Source organism: Ranitomeya imitator, chromosome 5 (genome assembly GCF_032444005.1).
Source record: "Ranitomeya imitator isolate aRanImi1 chromosome 5, aRanImi1.pri, whole genome shotgun sequence".
In the NCBI taxonomy this organism is placed as follows: Eukaryota; Metazoa; Chordata; class Amphibia; order Anura; family Dendrobatidae; genus Ranitomeya; species Ranitomeya imitator.
Genome location: NC_091286.1, coordinates 574765530 through 574780513, shown reverse-complemented (window position 1 = coordinate 574780513; position 14984 = coordinate 574765530). Strand labels below are relative to the sequence as shown.

The window sequence follows — 14984 nt, the reverse complement described above, 5'->3', positions numbered from 1 at the left end:
CACTGTGGTGGTAATATGTCATCTGGTCATAGTGCTGTGGTATTTGTTCCTTGTATGTGGTATTATAGGTCATTTTAAAAATTGAAAAATAAATAAAAATATACCTAAATTGTATTGCATATTTTAACAAATATTTAATAGGTTACAGAAGAGTAAGGCCCGGCCAAAAGTGTCTACTATGCTAGGGTGGCGGCTTAAAAAATCTTTTGGCCAAAACAAAAGCTGCTGGCTATATGTGTGATCTGGTGATGGGAACTGTTAATGTGTGATAGGTGAGAAGTGGAGATTTTCCAAGAGAGAGCGGTGGGACTGTGGACAGTTTGAGGGGTGGAGCCTGGAGGCGGGGCTGGGGTGGAGCCTGGGCGGAGTCTCAAGGGGCCCCGAAAATTTTGCCAGTATGGGGCCCTGAAATTTCTAGTGGCAGCCCTGACTATGTTACCCTTTGTATGCTTGGCTGACTGATTTGTTTATTCACCAGCAGAACTCCATGTATTCATTTGTTTGATGGCCTACATGGCTACTCTTTTTGCAAGGGTGTTATTTGATGTTCATGGTGTTATATGTTTTTAAGTGATTAACTCAATTTTTGTGTGTTTAAAATGTGCAATAAAATATATAATATTTTATGACTATCTTGTGTTGGGTGTGCACGCCATCATTTGTTTGGTCTTTGCTCTCCTCCATTTACTGGGGTAAGATATGGGGCTCATTATTCTGTATGGAGCACTATGTGGTGCCCATAATACTGTATGAGGACTATACTGTCCGGTTTCTGAGCTATTGACATCACTCATGCAAAAAGTGAAATCTTTGGCACTTTATGATATTATTATTATTTATTTATTTAGCACCATTAATTCCATGGTGCTGTACATGAGAAAGGGGTTACGTACAGGGTTATAGATATCGTTTACAGTGACAGACTGGTACAGAGGGAAGAGGACCCTGTCCCTGGGACTTACATTCTTCAGGATAGTGGGGAAGAGACAGGAGGTCTGTGTGCTGCAGCTCTGGTGGTGAGACGGCAGCTCTGGTGGTGAGACGGCAGCTCTGGTGGTGAGACGGCAGCTCGGGTGGTCGTGGCGGCAGCTCGGGTGGTCTTGGCGGCATCTATATTTCTCTGCTGTATCTGTGCATCATGAATTGTGATATGTGTTAAATGGGCCACTGAGACTCTTTCACCCGGAACCCACAAAAACTTGGAGCCGGCTCTGGTATTTGGAAAGCAAATCATATACAAAAGAGTTTTCTAAGAGTTTAGTATTAATGACCCTACACTTAGGTCAGATTCTGAATATCAGATCAGTAGGGGTCTGACTGCGAGGCCCCTCACTATATCTGACCCTATGGTTACAGGTGGACGTCCCAGAATTACACCCACACTTCCAGTAGCTTCCATCATATTTTTTTCATCATTAAACAAATTCTTACATTTTGTTTGCTCATTCAAAGCCGACATTCATCAGGACAGCACTACTATCCCCACCATTCATCAGCACAGCACTACTATCCCCACCATTCATCAGGACAGCACTACTATCCCCCCCATTCATCAGGACAGCACTACTATCCCCACCATTCATCAGCGCAGCACTACTATCCCCACCATTCATCAGCGCAGCACTACTATCCCCACCATTCATCAGGACAGCACTACTATCCCCCCCATTCATCAGGACAGCACTACTATCCCCACCATTCATCAGCACAGCACTACTATCCCCCCCATTCATCAGGACAGCACTACTATCCCCACCATTCATCAGCGCAGCACTACTATCCCCACCATTCATCAGCACAGCAATACTATCCCCACCATTCATCAGCACAGCACTACTATCCCCCCCATTCATCAGGACAGCACTACTATCCCCACCATTCATCAGGACAGCACTACTATCCCCACCATTCATCAGGACAGCAATACTATCCCCACCATTCATCAGGACAGCAATACTATCCCCACCATTCATCAGGACAGCACTACTATCCCCACCATTCATCAGCACAGCACTACTATCCCCCCCATTCATCAGGACAGCACTACTATCCCCACCATTCATCAGGACAGAACTACTATCCCCACCATTCATCAGGACAGCACTACTATCCCCACCATTCATCAGCGCAGCACTACTATCCCCACCATTCATCAGCACAGCAATACTATCCCCACCATTCATCAGCACAGCACTACTATCCCCCCCATTCATCAGGACAGCACTACTATCCCCACCATTCATCAGGACAGCACTACTATCCCCACCATTCATCAGGACAGCAATACTATCCCCACCATTCATCAGGACAGCACTACTATCCCCACCATTCATCAGCACAGCAATACTATCCCCACCATTCATCAGGACAGCACTACTATCCCCACCATTCATCAGGACAGCAATAATATCCCCACCATTCATCAGCAAAGCAATACTATCCCCACCATTCATCAGGACAGCACTACTATCCCCACCATTCATCAGGACAGCACTACTATCCCCACCATTCATCAGGACAGCAATAATATCCCCACCATTCATCAGCAAAGCAATACTATCCCCACCATTCATCAGGACAGCACTACTATCCCCACCATTCATCAGCACAGCACTACTATCCCCACCATTCATCAGCAAAGCAATACTATCCCCACCATTCATCAGGACAGCACTACTATCCCCACCATTCATCAGCACAGCACTACTATCCCCACCATTCATCAGCACAGCACTACTATCCCCACCATTCATCAGGACAGCACTACTATCCCCACCATTCATCAGGACAGCACTACTATCCCCACCATTCATCAGCACAGCACTACTATCCCCACCATTCATCAGGACAGCACTACTATCCCCACCATTCATCAGCACAGCACTACTATCCCCACCATTCATCAGGACAGCACTACTATCCCCACCATTCATCAGGACAGCACTACTATCCCCATCATTCATCAGGACAGCACTAGTATCCCACCATTCATCAGCACAACACTACTATCCCCACCATTCATCAGGACAGCACTACTATCCCCACCATTCATCAGCACAGCACTACTATCCCCACCATTCATCAGGACAGCACTACTATCCCCACCATTCATCAGGACAGCACTACTATCCCCACCATTCATCAGGACAGCACTACTATCCCCACCATTCATCAGCACAGCACTACTATCCCCACCATTCATCAGGACAGCACTACTATCCCCACCATTCATCAGGACAGCACTACTATCCCCACCATTCATCAGCACAGCACTACTATCCCCACCATTCATCAGGACAGCACTACTATCCCCACCATTCATCAGCACAGCACTACTATCCCCACCATTCATCAGCACAGCACTACTATCCCCACCATTCATCAGGACAGCACTACTATCCCCACCATTCATCAGGACAGCACTACTATCCCCACCATTCATCAGGACAGCACTACTATCCCCACCATTCATCAGCATAGCACTACTCTCCCCACCATTCATCAGGACAGCACTACTATCCCCACCATTCATCAGCACAGCACTTACTCTCCCCACCATTCATCAGCACAGCACTACTATCCCCACCATTCATCAGCACAGCACTACTATCCCCACCATTCATCAGCACAGCACTACTATCCCCACCATTCATCAGCACAGCACTATGTTGTAGCTGTTTTTCATTCTGACCCAAAAATCAGCTGACAGATCACCAGTGAGACCAAATTGTGGAGTTACGCCCGTCATTTTACAAGCGCGCTTGGAGACAAAAAGACACCTCACACATATCCTGTGAGCAAGTCACTTTTATCTGAAGTAATAGAGCAAGAAGCAATATTTTATACCATTTACACATAATGCATTTCAATGTAACTCATGTAGCCCCCACCATCACCCAGGGTCATACTTTATTTACCATAACCCAGAATATGCTGTACTGACTCTTGAGAACATACATGATAAGAAGTACAGTCTCCTTGAAGAGGAGACCGTCAGACTACTGAGTCAACAGATTCTAGTAATTCTAACAATTAAAGGCAAGAGGCACTTAAAGGCAAACTATTAACCCTTCTATATCAATTTCCCCCTTTTGTAAATGGTATAACCTCTGCTACGGGGTCAGATGATGTCCACAAAGGAGCTACTGTCTCATGGGTCTAATACCCACAAGGCGACTTCCTACCTGCTTCACCCATCCACCCTCAGTGTGGACACTCACCTCCCCAGTCAACAGTGGCCATACGGGGCCTATGATATACTACAGAAGGTTCAGCCTTAGATTTTTTTTCTACACCTACATTATTCCATAGCTTAGGTAATATATATATTAGCGCTTTTACGGCTACATAAAAGAATAAGTAAAGCAACAAAATTTGCATACAAGTCTGTAAAACACCGAAAATAATCCATCCCGCTAGGCCGCTAAGCCAATTGGTTGGAAAAAAAGGAGTCTCTATATTGTATTAGTCTCATTAAGAGCCTTAAGGAACCACGAAAATCTGAGTCCAAGTCTCACTGTGCATGCAGTGTGGTGTTAATACCTTCCTTTGGTCCTGGGGTAAGGCTAAGTACAGCATAGTCCTTGCAGATACTGGGCTGTGTGCACAGATCCAACAGTCCAGCAGTTTTTGTCCTTCCGCGTCTTTTATAAGAAAAGCAAGATGTTGAATAAGTTTGTTTATCCAGTGTCTCTGTAAGGTGCAAACATCCTACCACTGCCAGCAAGGTGATTAGGACAACAGTCATTCTGCTGGTGAAAAGATCTTTTTGCAGTGACTGACAAGGATCCAGGTGGGCTTTCCCTCAAGTTTCCCTGAGGTGAATGTGGTCAGCTTTAAAACGGACTTTAAAACGGGCCGTCAAACCGTGGATCTAGGCTCCTTCTCACGTGTCTGTGTATGACCACCAATCACCTGGATTCAGCTGATATACGTCTGCACTGGCATTAGTATCTGGAATGGATGAAAACACATGTTTATGCACCACATTAAGTCTTTTCTGCAAGGCCTGGACATGGGCTGTCATAGCACCGTGTTGCTTTTGTAGCACCTGTGGGAAGTACAGACCAGCCTCTGGCAAACTACTAAACAGGACTTCAAAAGGACACAAGCCTGTCTTTCTATTTGGAGTGTGTGTGACTGAAGAGTGCAAGAGACAAGCACTCTAAACCGCTCTTTCCTTTGTCTGCCATGGCCTTTGATTTTCCAGTTTAAGTGTCCCATTTAGTCTCATCACTTTCCCACTACTTTGTGGTCTATATGGTGCATGATATGCTTGCTGTACTCCCAGGACCTGCATGACTTCCCTCATTATTTCTCCCGTGAAGTGTGTGTCCCTATCGCTGTCTATGGTTTCTAGGACACCATACCTGCAGATCAGTTTTTTTCATTAGTTTGTCTGCAGTTGCTTTAGTATTTGCACATTTTACCAGATAGGCTTCCAGCCAACCACATAAGAGATCTACACATACTAGGACATTTTTCACACACTCCTACCTTGGGTAGCTGTATGTAGCCAGTCTGCAGTCTCTGAAATGGGTAGAGAGGCCTAACTGTCGCTTTCTTAGGGATTTTTACTGTTTTACCTGGGTTGTGCTGTGCACAGATGAGGCATGACTGTACGAGCTTTGTGGCTGCGTAACTGAAACCAGGAGCGATCCAGAAGGCATCTTGTGTTGCTTGCACCATGATTGGGAGCAGGGATCTTGGTATATACGATTTATCCTGATTCTCCCATACTTTCTTAGTTCAGCTCAGCTCCCATTCTCCCAGTGTTCCTTCTCTGTTTGGGCAGCTGGAGGGATTTCAGGACATCTAGGCTCAGTGTGGCTGGAATACGCTGACTCCCCGCCACCGTCCACTGCTCTCTAGGCCGCCTTGCTGCTACTTTAGCAGCCTCGTCCGTCCTTCTGTTGCCCTTTTCCTCCACAGAGTCACCGTCTGTGTGTGCTTTTTACCTTGACGATGCCAACCTGGACTGATAACGTCAATGCCTCCACTAATTGTTTCACCAGCTCTGCATTTTTAATGGGCTTACCGGCTGATGTAAGAAACGTTCTGCTTCTTCAGATAGGGCAATAATCATGGGATATTCCCCATGCACAATTCGAATCTGTGTAACTGTTAGCGACTTTACTTGCAGCAACTCTACACGCTTCAGTGAGTGCCTTCAACTCTGCCTCCTGCACCGACATGTGAGGAGCGAGTGGTTCAGCTCAGATTACCTCATGTGAGGATACTAATGCATATCCAATGTAGAGTCGCCCATTCTGGTGGTATCTGAAGCCATCTACAAAAATAAAAAACCTCAAAATATGCATTAGGAACAGGTTTTTTTCTTCCTACGAACATATGTAAAACCCACTGTCTCCTGACTCATCAGTTCCTATGCAGTCATGTTCGTGCGTCATGTCAACGTCATGTCATGTTCTCTTTCCCACCTGCCAATGCTGTCACCAATTCCCCCTTTTCTGAATCCGCAGGCAGATGAGTGGCTGGATTCAGAACATTATGTCTTTTGAGGGTGACATATTCAGGGATTAGTATTAGAGCACATTCAAGTCTGATCTGTCTCTCCTTAGACAGGTGTTTTGGTTGAACTTGTACGAGTATGGCATTAATGTCACGTGGGGAACAAATTGTCAAAAAGAAAAAGTCAGTGTGATCTCACATGCCTTTCAGTAATACAGCAGCTCTTACAGCACGTACACACGTAGAAGACCCTCTAATCACGGGGTCTAATTGTGCTAAGTAGTAAGCTATCGGTCTCTGTTTCTTTCCATGTTGTAGTGTCAGTACTGCGGTAGCATGTCCACCCTGCTCTGTGCAAAATAAGAAAAATGGCTGATCATAGTTTGGAATGTCTGACACAATGATCAGCTTGAGAGAGTGGAAGGAGTCAATTGCTTCTTGAGTGAGATTGTAGGGTTCTGATGGCAAACAGTCATAGAGTGGGTGCATCATTTATGAAGCAGACCTTATCCAAGGCCTACAGTAGGTCACCAAACCTAGAAAAGTGCGTAGATGCTGGTGTGACCTGGGTAAAGGGAGATTTGTATTGCCTGTTTTCTGTCTTCAGTCAGGTGTCTTGTACCTTCAGCAATACAATGTCCTAAAAATGTCACCTTTTGTTTGCAATACGGTAATTTGTCACGTCAGACTCTGCAACCCTTTTCTGCCAAAAAAAAAACACAGCAAGGAAACTGTAGCTTCCGGACATCTGGTCCGGGCAGCAGAGCAAGAGGTCATCCACGTACTGTAATAGTACAATCTGTGGATGAGGTGGTTGCCACTGCTCAAGAATCCCTACCATCGCTGTTGAATAGATGGTTGGGAAGTTCTTTCCCCCTTTGTGGGAGGACCGTCCAACAGTATTGTTTACCTTCGTGAGTGAAAGAAAAAAAGATACTGACAGTCAGAGTGCAGTGGTACAGAAAAGAATGCATTTGTCAAATCAATAACTGTGAAACATTTTGACATTGTGGGGATCTGTGACCGTACGGTGTGTGTATTAGGGACTGTTGAGGTCACACTCACTGTAACATCATTAATAGCTCGTTAGTCATGAACTATTCTGTAAGTGTCAGGGGAACTCTTGGGTCCTTTTTTCTTAATGGGATACAAAGGGGTGTTGCAGGGGGAATATCTCTGCACTAGAACCCCTGCCTTAACATACTCTTTAATATCCCTGCTCAGGGCCATTGATTTGACTAGACTTAAGGGGTATTGCCTTAACCAAAGAGGAGTGATTACTTCTCTTGATTTATCATGACAGGGGGAATGGGCAGCCGACCCATATCAGATTTTCCCCTTGCCCAAACGGTGTCTGGTACCTGACTCTTTTCCCTGTCCTCAGACATTCTGGTGTCAGGTGTTACTTTCACTACTCTTGCCATATACACCATTTCTGCAATATTACACAAGTGTTTATATAAGTCATACATTAATGTCCAAATATTTATACCCGTATTTGATTGGGTAGAGTACCCCTTAAAAAAAACTAAATTTGATTCACAAAATGTTACCAAAAGAAAATTATATATATGAATATATATATATATATATATATATATATATAATTACGAAAGATACTGAGTCATAAAACGGGGGAGCACAATGCCATAGGCCACAGCAAAGCACAATTCTAAGAAAGTAGCAGCCCTATATAAATCCATAACTAACAGTTCCAAATACAAAAAGAAGGGATTTGAAAAATACCAAATATCAATGCCAGTCGCCTGCGATAAGGTATAAGGACTGGAAAAGACAAATAAACAGTGACTATGGTTTGAGCCAATATAATGAATGGCTCAGGGGCGGACACAGACAGCTTGGGGCCCCTGTGCAGGAAATGTGTTTGGGCCCCCCCTTCTTTAAAGGCGACAAAGCTAATATATATATATATATATACTGTAGAATATGCCCATGTATAATAAACACCTGTGTCTACTGCATATGTGACATAGTATACATTAATGTATAAGGGTATGGTTCCACGGTCAGGAATCGGCAGCGCTTTGGATGCAGCACATGTCCGCTCGGTCCAAAGCGCTGCCGGCTTTTGTACGAGTGATGCTTCCGCATGTGTTCATTGAACACATGCGGAATCACCGCATCCTATACATTGGACTGTGATATTTATCTTGTGGAGACTGAGCGTCTCCGCAAGATAAATAGACATGCTACAGTCTAGAAAGATGTGCCGCATGTCCATCTCTGCAGGGAAGCTGCGGGTGCCGCTGTATACATAGTGGACATTGGATTCCTTGAAATCTCATGCACTATGCTGTAACATCAGGAGCTGCGGACTGGATGCTGCGGATGTACACAGCGTCCAATCCGCAGAGTTTACTGACAGTGGAAACATACCCTTATATGTGTGTTTAATGCAACAGATACAGTATATGTGAAAAAGTCTTCACTGGGGGATGGGCTCAGGGGTCAGTCCCAGCCTGGATCTGATACTGCAGTGATGACTGGAGTCCCGTCAGAGAATAGACCCAGTGATTTAGTGACTGTGTTCCTGAGCTCTGAACTCTCTGGTCCCTGCTGTGTGTGGATGAAAATCCTGCACTGACCAGAGAACACAAAGCTCCGGGGGTCACAGTCAGTAAATCACTGCTTCTAGTCTCTGACTGCTGCCCCTGTCTCCCCTCTTTACTCTGCAAACAATCCGTCACATTCAGACCGTTCTTTACCTCCTGTTCAGGGGGTGATTGAGGTCCTGCACAGCTGCAGCTTCCTTCCAGGCATGAGTGTGCAGAAGCCAGTGTGCGGCAGCTTCCTGTCTCGCACAGCCGCAGCGCGGAATGATGATGTCATTCAGCTGAGCCGCTGCTGTCTGTGTGAGAAAGGAAGCAGGAAGCATCCATTCCCTGCAGATCCGTTGCCATTTTCTCTTGCAGGCAGCGGAGCTGCAGGGATTGCTCCATGCCTGCCGCACATGAGGGCAATCTGGCCAGGGGGCCCCCGGAGCCTCGGGGCCGGATAGGCTGGCCAGATTGCCCTCTATATTAGCCGCCCTCAGGGGTGAACCTAGCCTCTCTGCTGCCTGAGGAGAACGGAAAAATGGCTCCTAACATAAATAAAAACATGAGAATTAGTTAGTATCACAAATAACATTTACATCCAGGTACCTTATAGATAACGTCGTCTCTGGAGCTGTTCTTCTTTTCTTCATCTTGTCCAGATCCCATGATGAGTTTTCTCAGCCACAGCCGTCTCTGCAGACCTCCATCTTTTCCGCTCTTTTGCAGAAAGTCTCCACAAGATGCCCTTAAAGATACAAGTGCCATTATAATGCTCCGGAATAAAAAATTGCCCCTCACTATATTGTCTGCACAAAATATGACCCCCACACTGTCCCTCTTATGGTACATGCTCTTCACACTGACCTCTCCTTTCTATACCGGCCCCCTCTTCAAACTGTCCACTCACACTGTGTCCCCCCTATGGGGCCTAGTATTTATACTCCATATTTATACTCCATCCTCCCACCCTGTGTGCATGGCTCCCCCATCCTTCTCCCCTGCGTTCACGGCTCCCGTAATTCCTTCTCCCCTGCGTTCACGGCTCCGCCATCCTTCTCCCCTGCGTTCACGGCTCCCCCATCCTTCTCCCCTGCGTTCACGGCTCCCCCATCCTTCTCCCCTGCGTGCTGGGCTCCCCCATCCTTCTCCCCTGCGTTCACGGCTCCCCCATCCTTCTCCCCTGCGTGCTGGGCTCCCCCATCCTTCTCCCCTGTGTTCACAGCTCCCCCATCCTTCTCCCCTGCGTGCTGGGCTCCCCCATCCTTCTCCCCTGCGTTCACGGCTCCCCCATCCTTCTCCCCTGCGTGCTGGGCTCCCCCATCCTTCTCCCCTGCATTCACGGCTCCCCCATCCTTCTCCCCTGCATTCACGGCTTCCCCATCCTTCTCCCCTGCATTCACGGCTCCCCCATCCTTCTCCCCTGCGTTCACGGCTCCCGTAATTCCTTCTCCCCTGCGTTCACGGCTCCGCCATCCTTCTCCCCTGCGTTCACGGCTCCCCCATCCTTCTCCCCTGCGTTCACGGCTCCCCCATCCTTCTCCCCTGCGTGCTGGGCTCCCCCATCCTTCTCCCCTGCGTTCACGGCTCCCCCATCCTTCTCCCCTGCGTGCTGGGCTCCCCCATCCTTCTCCCCTGTGTTCACAGCTCCCCCATCCTTCTCCCCTGCGTGCTGGGCTCCCCCATCCTTCTCCCCTGCGTTCACGGCTCCCCCATCCTTCTCCCCTGCGTGCTGGGCTCCCCCATCCTTCTCCCCTGCATTCACGGCTCCCCCATCCTTCTCCCCTGCATTCACGGCTCCCCCATCCTTCTCCCCTGCGTTCACGGCTCCCCCATTCTTCTCCCCTGCGTTCACGGCTCCCCCATTCGTTCTCCCCTGCGTGCATGCCTCCCCTATCCTCCCACCCTGCATGCATGGCTCCCCCATTCTTCTCCCCTGTGTGCATGGCTCCCCCATCCTTCTCCCCTGCATTCACGGCTCCCCCATTCTTCTCCCCTGCGTTCACGGCTCCCCCATTCTTCTCCCCTGCGTTCACGGCTCCCCCATCCTTCTCCCCTGCGTGCATGCCTCCCCTATCCTCCCACCCTGCGTGCATGGCTCCCCCATTCTTCTCCCCTGTGTGCATGGCTCCACATCCTTTTTCCCTGTGTGCATGGCTCCACATCCTTTTTCCCTGCGTGCATGGCTCCACATCCTTTTTCCCTGCGTGCATGGCTCCCCATCCTTTTTCCCTGCGTGCATGGCTCCCCATCCTTTTTCCCTGCGTGCATGGCTCCCCATCCTTTTTCCCTGCGTGCATGGCTCCACATCCTTTTTCCCTGCGTGCATGGCTCCACATCCTTTTTCCCTGCGTGCATGGCTCCGCATCCTTTTTCCCTGCGTGCATGGCTCCGCATCCTTTTTCCCTGTGTCCATGGCTCCCCATCCTTTTTCCCTGTCATACTTACCTCTCACCGCGCAGCACAGAACAGAACTTCCTTCCTGTCTTCAGCGGTCACATGATAGCGCTAATTAAGGTCATGAATATGCGCATATTCATGACCTTAAATTAGCGGTACCATGTGACCGCTGAAGACAAGACGCGCTGCCGGCGCTGGGACGCAGTTGCAGCCACCGCTGGAGGAAGGTGAGTATTACGTCTTCAGGGAGGGGGGCGGGAGGGAGGGAGTGGAGGAGGGAGGGAGGGAGGGAGGGAGGGAAGGAGGGAAGGAGGGAAGGAGGGAAGGAGGGAAGGAGGGAAGGAGGGAAGGAGGGAAGGAGGGAGGAGGGGGGGCGGGCACTTGACCCCGGAGTTTTAGAAAGAAAAAAAAAAAAACTAGCAGCGCAAATTCAATTACTATAGAGTCTGCCGCCCTCTCTTCTGCCGCCTGATAGTCAAATCGCCTAATGGTAGCAGCGTCCCTGGCCGCCCTGCAGGGGCCCCCCAGAGCCTCCGGGCCCCGATGCAGCTGCACCGGTTGAACCGGCGGTATGTCCGCCCATGGAATGGCTAAAAAACTATATATCATATGAAGACAACCTAGAAATACACAGTAACTATACCATCTTTGTGCAAGGAAACTACTAAAACTGGCAAATGAATGGAATTAAGTGTAACTACAATAGGGCATGATTTACCTGTGGTATAATGTGCACGTGGAAGACCCTGGCATCCCTCTGCCACAAGTGTTTATATGAAAAGTGGACTTGTGACTGTAATACCCTCAGGAGAGCACTGTATAGTGCCTAGACAGCACTCAACTCTGCTCCGAGCAAATTCATAGGGGTATTGTCACTAACAATAAGTTTGTAAGCACCTCTTGGCTGTCTCGTGACTCTAGTCTTTTCTTGTTTAGTCCTAGGGGCTTCAGTCGCTTGTCCCCCTACCCTCACGTATTCCACAGTCTCGTCAGTAATCATGTCTGGCAGTATCAAGTCTTTGTGTACTAGTCCCAGCTGCCCCAGTGTCGGTCAAGAAATCTATTTCCCTCCCAGCATTGGTATGGTGGTCCTCAAGGCAGGACCAGGTCCGGAGGGGACAATAACAGGGCACAAATTTGTCACTGGGTTGTCAGTTTCCTAGTCTGAATTGGTCTGAGTGTCCATTTTCTCTACAATTCCAGCACTTCACTGTTTCTAAGTCCTTAGGTCCCTTACTACGTCTCTACTGTTTTCCTTGTGCTCCAGCATACATGACACGTCGTCTTATTGTCCTAGTTTCTTCAACTCCTGAGCAATCTTCAGGAGGTCTTTGGATCTATATTTCTCCATTTAGGTCCGGCTGTCTGTACTGCGTCTCGTAAGCCTTTTGTCATACCGTAAATGAATGTATTTACCAATATTTTAAGATCAAGTGGGTTTACTGGACTGTACCCCATGTCTGCCCATTTCAGCTGTACCCGTCCAGAGTACATCTCTACACTCTCTGCTTTTGCCACATCTGTAAAAGTCTTAATTTGCATCCTAGTACGTCACCTGCTTTGGTGCTCACCAACTCTCTAGGTCTGCTCAGGTGCACTTATACGTCCATCATATTGTCTTTGTCTGTAAAATGGGAAAGGTTTGTTCTCAGGGTCAGCCAATCATTTTAGCATAGCTAGCTAGTCAGAGGGCTTCCAGGGATAATACTCCTGTATCTGTCTTACACTACCTGATTACATCACAGATCATACAAGTATTTCTCCAGTCTGGGTTTGTCTGACCGCAATGTTTACAAGTCCATCTGTCTTGTCTTGGTCTCTGGTTATACAAAGGTATGACCGTAGCAGTAATGTGTCGGTCATAGTCGGACTTTTGAGCATCAAAACATTCATAATACACCTTACTTCCGTCCTGCTGCACTCTCTCAGATGCCATTTATTCACATGCTATTTTCCTCATTTGTCTGTGCCTTTTTGAACATCCAAACATCCACACTCCGGCGTTTTTGCCTTTTTCAATATTGGTCTCACATCTTTTACTGCTTCCTTTCCTTCTCTGTCTTTTACAATCTCTATAGCGGTTCTGGATCCCATTGGGGGCCCTGACTGCACACAGAATAAGTTGCCCATGGCTTCAACTTATCCGCTCAGACACTCACCTCTAAAAATGCCCTTTTTTTTTTGTGTGCCTTGCCTTAAACCAGGGTTGCAACACGTGACAAGTCAGAGTGAGTGTCAAGGTTTAGCGAGCAGGTTACACCACCTACCACTCGGTAGACCTAAAGGATTCTAGCGAGCAGGTTACACCACCTACCACTCGGTAGATCAGCTGGCTAGCACAGCTCCATAGACGGCAAGGTTACACCACCAATTTGCCGTAGGCTGACTGTAGCAGGTTACACCACCTATTACATCAGCCGTGCAGTTGGCTACATCCTCTGTTGATCCTCAATTTGCTATATCAATCACTCAACTTGAAGCAGGTGGATCTTTTACCAATCTTTCTTCAATCACTCACAGGTTTCCTCTAAAATAGGCACAATTCTTTCACTTTCAATACATACAGTACTATTGCTTTAAACACAAAATCTCTCAGCGCATACTAAACCGAGGACAAAATATACATAGCTCTGTATCCTACAGTGCAGCTGTATGGCCCGACTCCCCCTTCCTCTGGCCCACAGCACAAAAGGGAGAAATGTCAAGCAAGTCGCGCAGGGGCTCAGCTTACCCCTCCCATCAGCTATTTCGCGCTGATAAGCTTGTTGTCTTACACACACACAAACAGAATGCAGCAGTTTTCAGACTTAAGGTACTGTCACACTAGACGATATCGCTAGCGATCCGTGACGTTGCAGCGTCCTCGCTAGCGATATCGTCCAGTGTGATAGGCAGCAGCGATCAGGATCCTGCTGGGAGATCGCTGGTCGGGGAAGAAAGTCCAGAACTTTATTTCGTCGCTGGACTCCCCGTAGACATCGCTGAATCGGCGTGTGTGACACCGATTCAGCGATGTCTTTGCTGGTAACCAGGGTAAACATCGGGTAACTAAGCGCAGGGCCGCGCTTAGTAACCCGATGTTTACCCTGGTTACCATCCTAAAAGTAAAAAAACAAACACTACATACTTACCTACAGCCGTCTGTCCTCCAGCGCTGTGCTCTGCTCTCCTCCTGCTCTGGCTGTGAGCGTCGGTCAGCCGGAAAGCAGAGCGGTGACGTCACCGCTCTGCTTTCTGGCTGCCCGGCGCTCACAGCCAGACCAGAGAAGCAGAGCGCCGAGGACAGACAGCGGAAGGTAAGTATGTAGCGTTTGTTTTTTTACTTTTTAGGATGGTAACCAGGGTAAACATCGGGTTACTAAGCGCGGCCCTGCGCTTAGTTACCCGATGTTTACCCTGGTTACCGGGGACCTCGGGATCGTTGGTCGCTGGAGAGCTGTCTGTGTGACAGCTCTCCAGCGACCAAACAGCGACGCTGCAGCGATCCGGATCGTTGTCGGTATCGCTGCAGCGTCGCTATGTGTGACGGTACCTTAAATCTCTACAAAACATTCATTC

General features: G+C 48.0%; 1 long non-coding RNA gene across 1 annotated transcript; it reads right to left on the bottom strand.

The window, feature by feature from the left end:
* Positions 1-3791: 3791 nt before the first annotated feature.
* On the bottom strand, positions 3792-9991 carry LOC138638481 (uncharacterized). Its single transcript, XR_011312506.1, has 2 exons — positions 9636-9991; positions 3792-4953 (listed from the first exon to the last, which is right to left on the bottom strand). It is a non-coding gene; the product is annotated as an uncharacterized lncRNA (long non-coding RNA).
* Positions 9992-14984: the final 4993 nt, after the last annotated feature.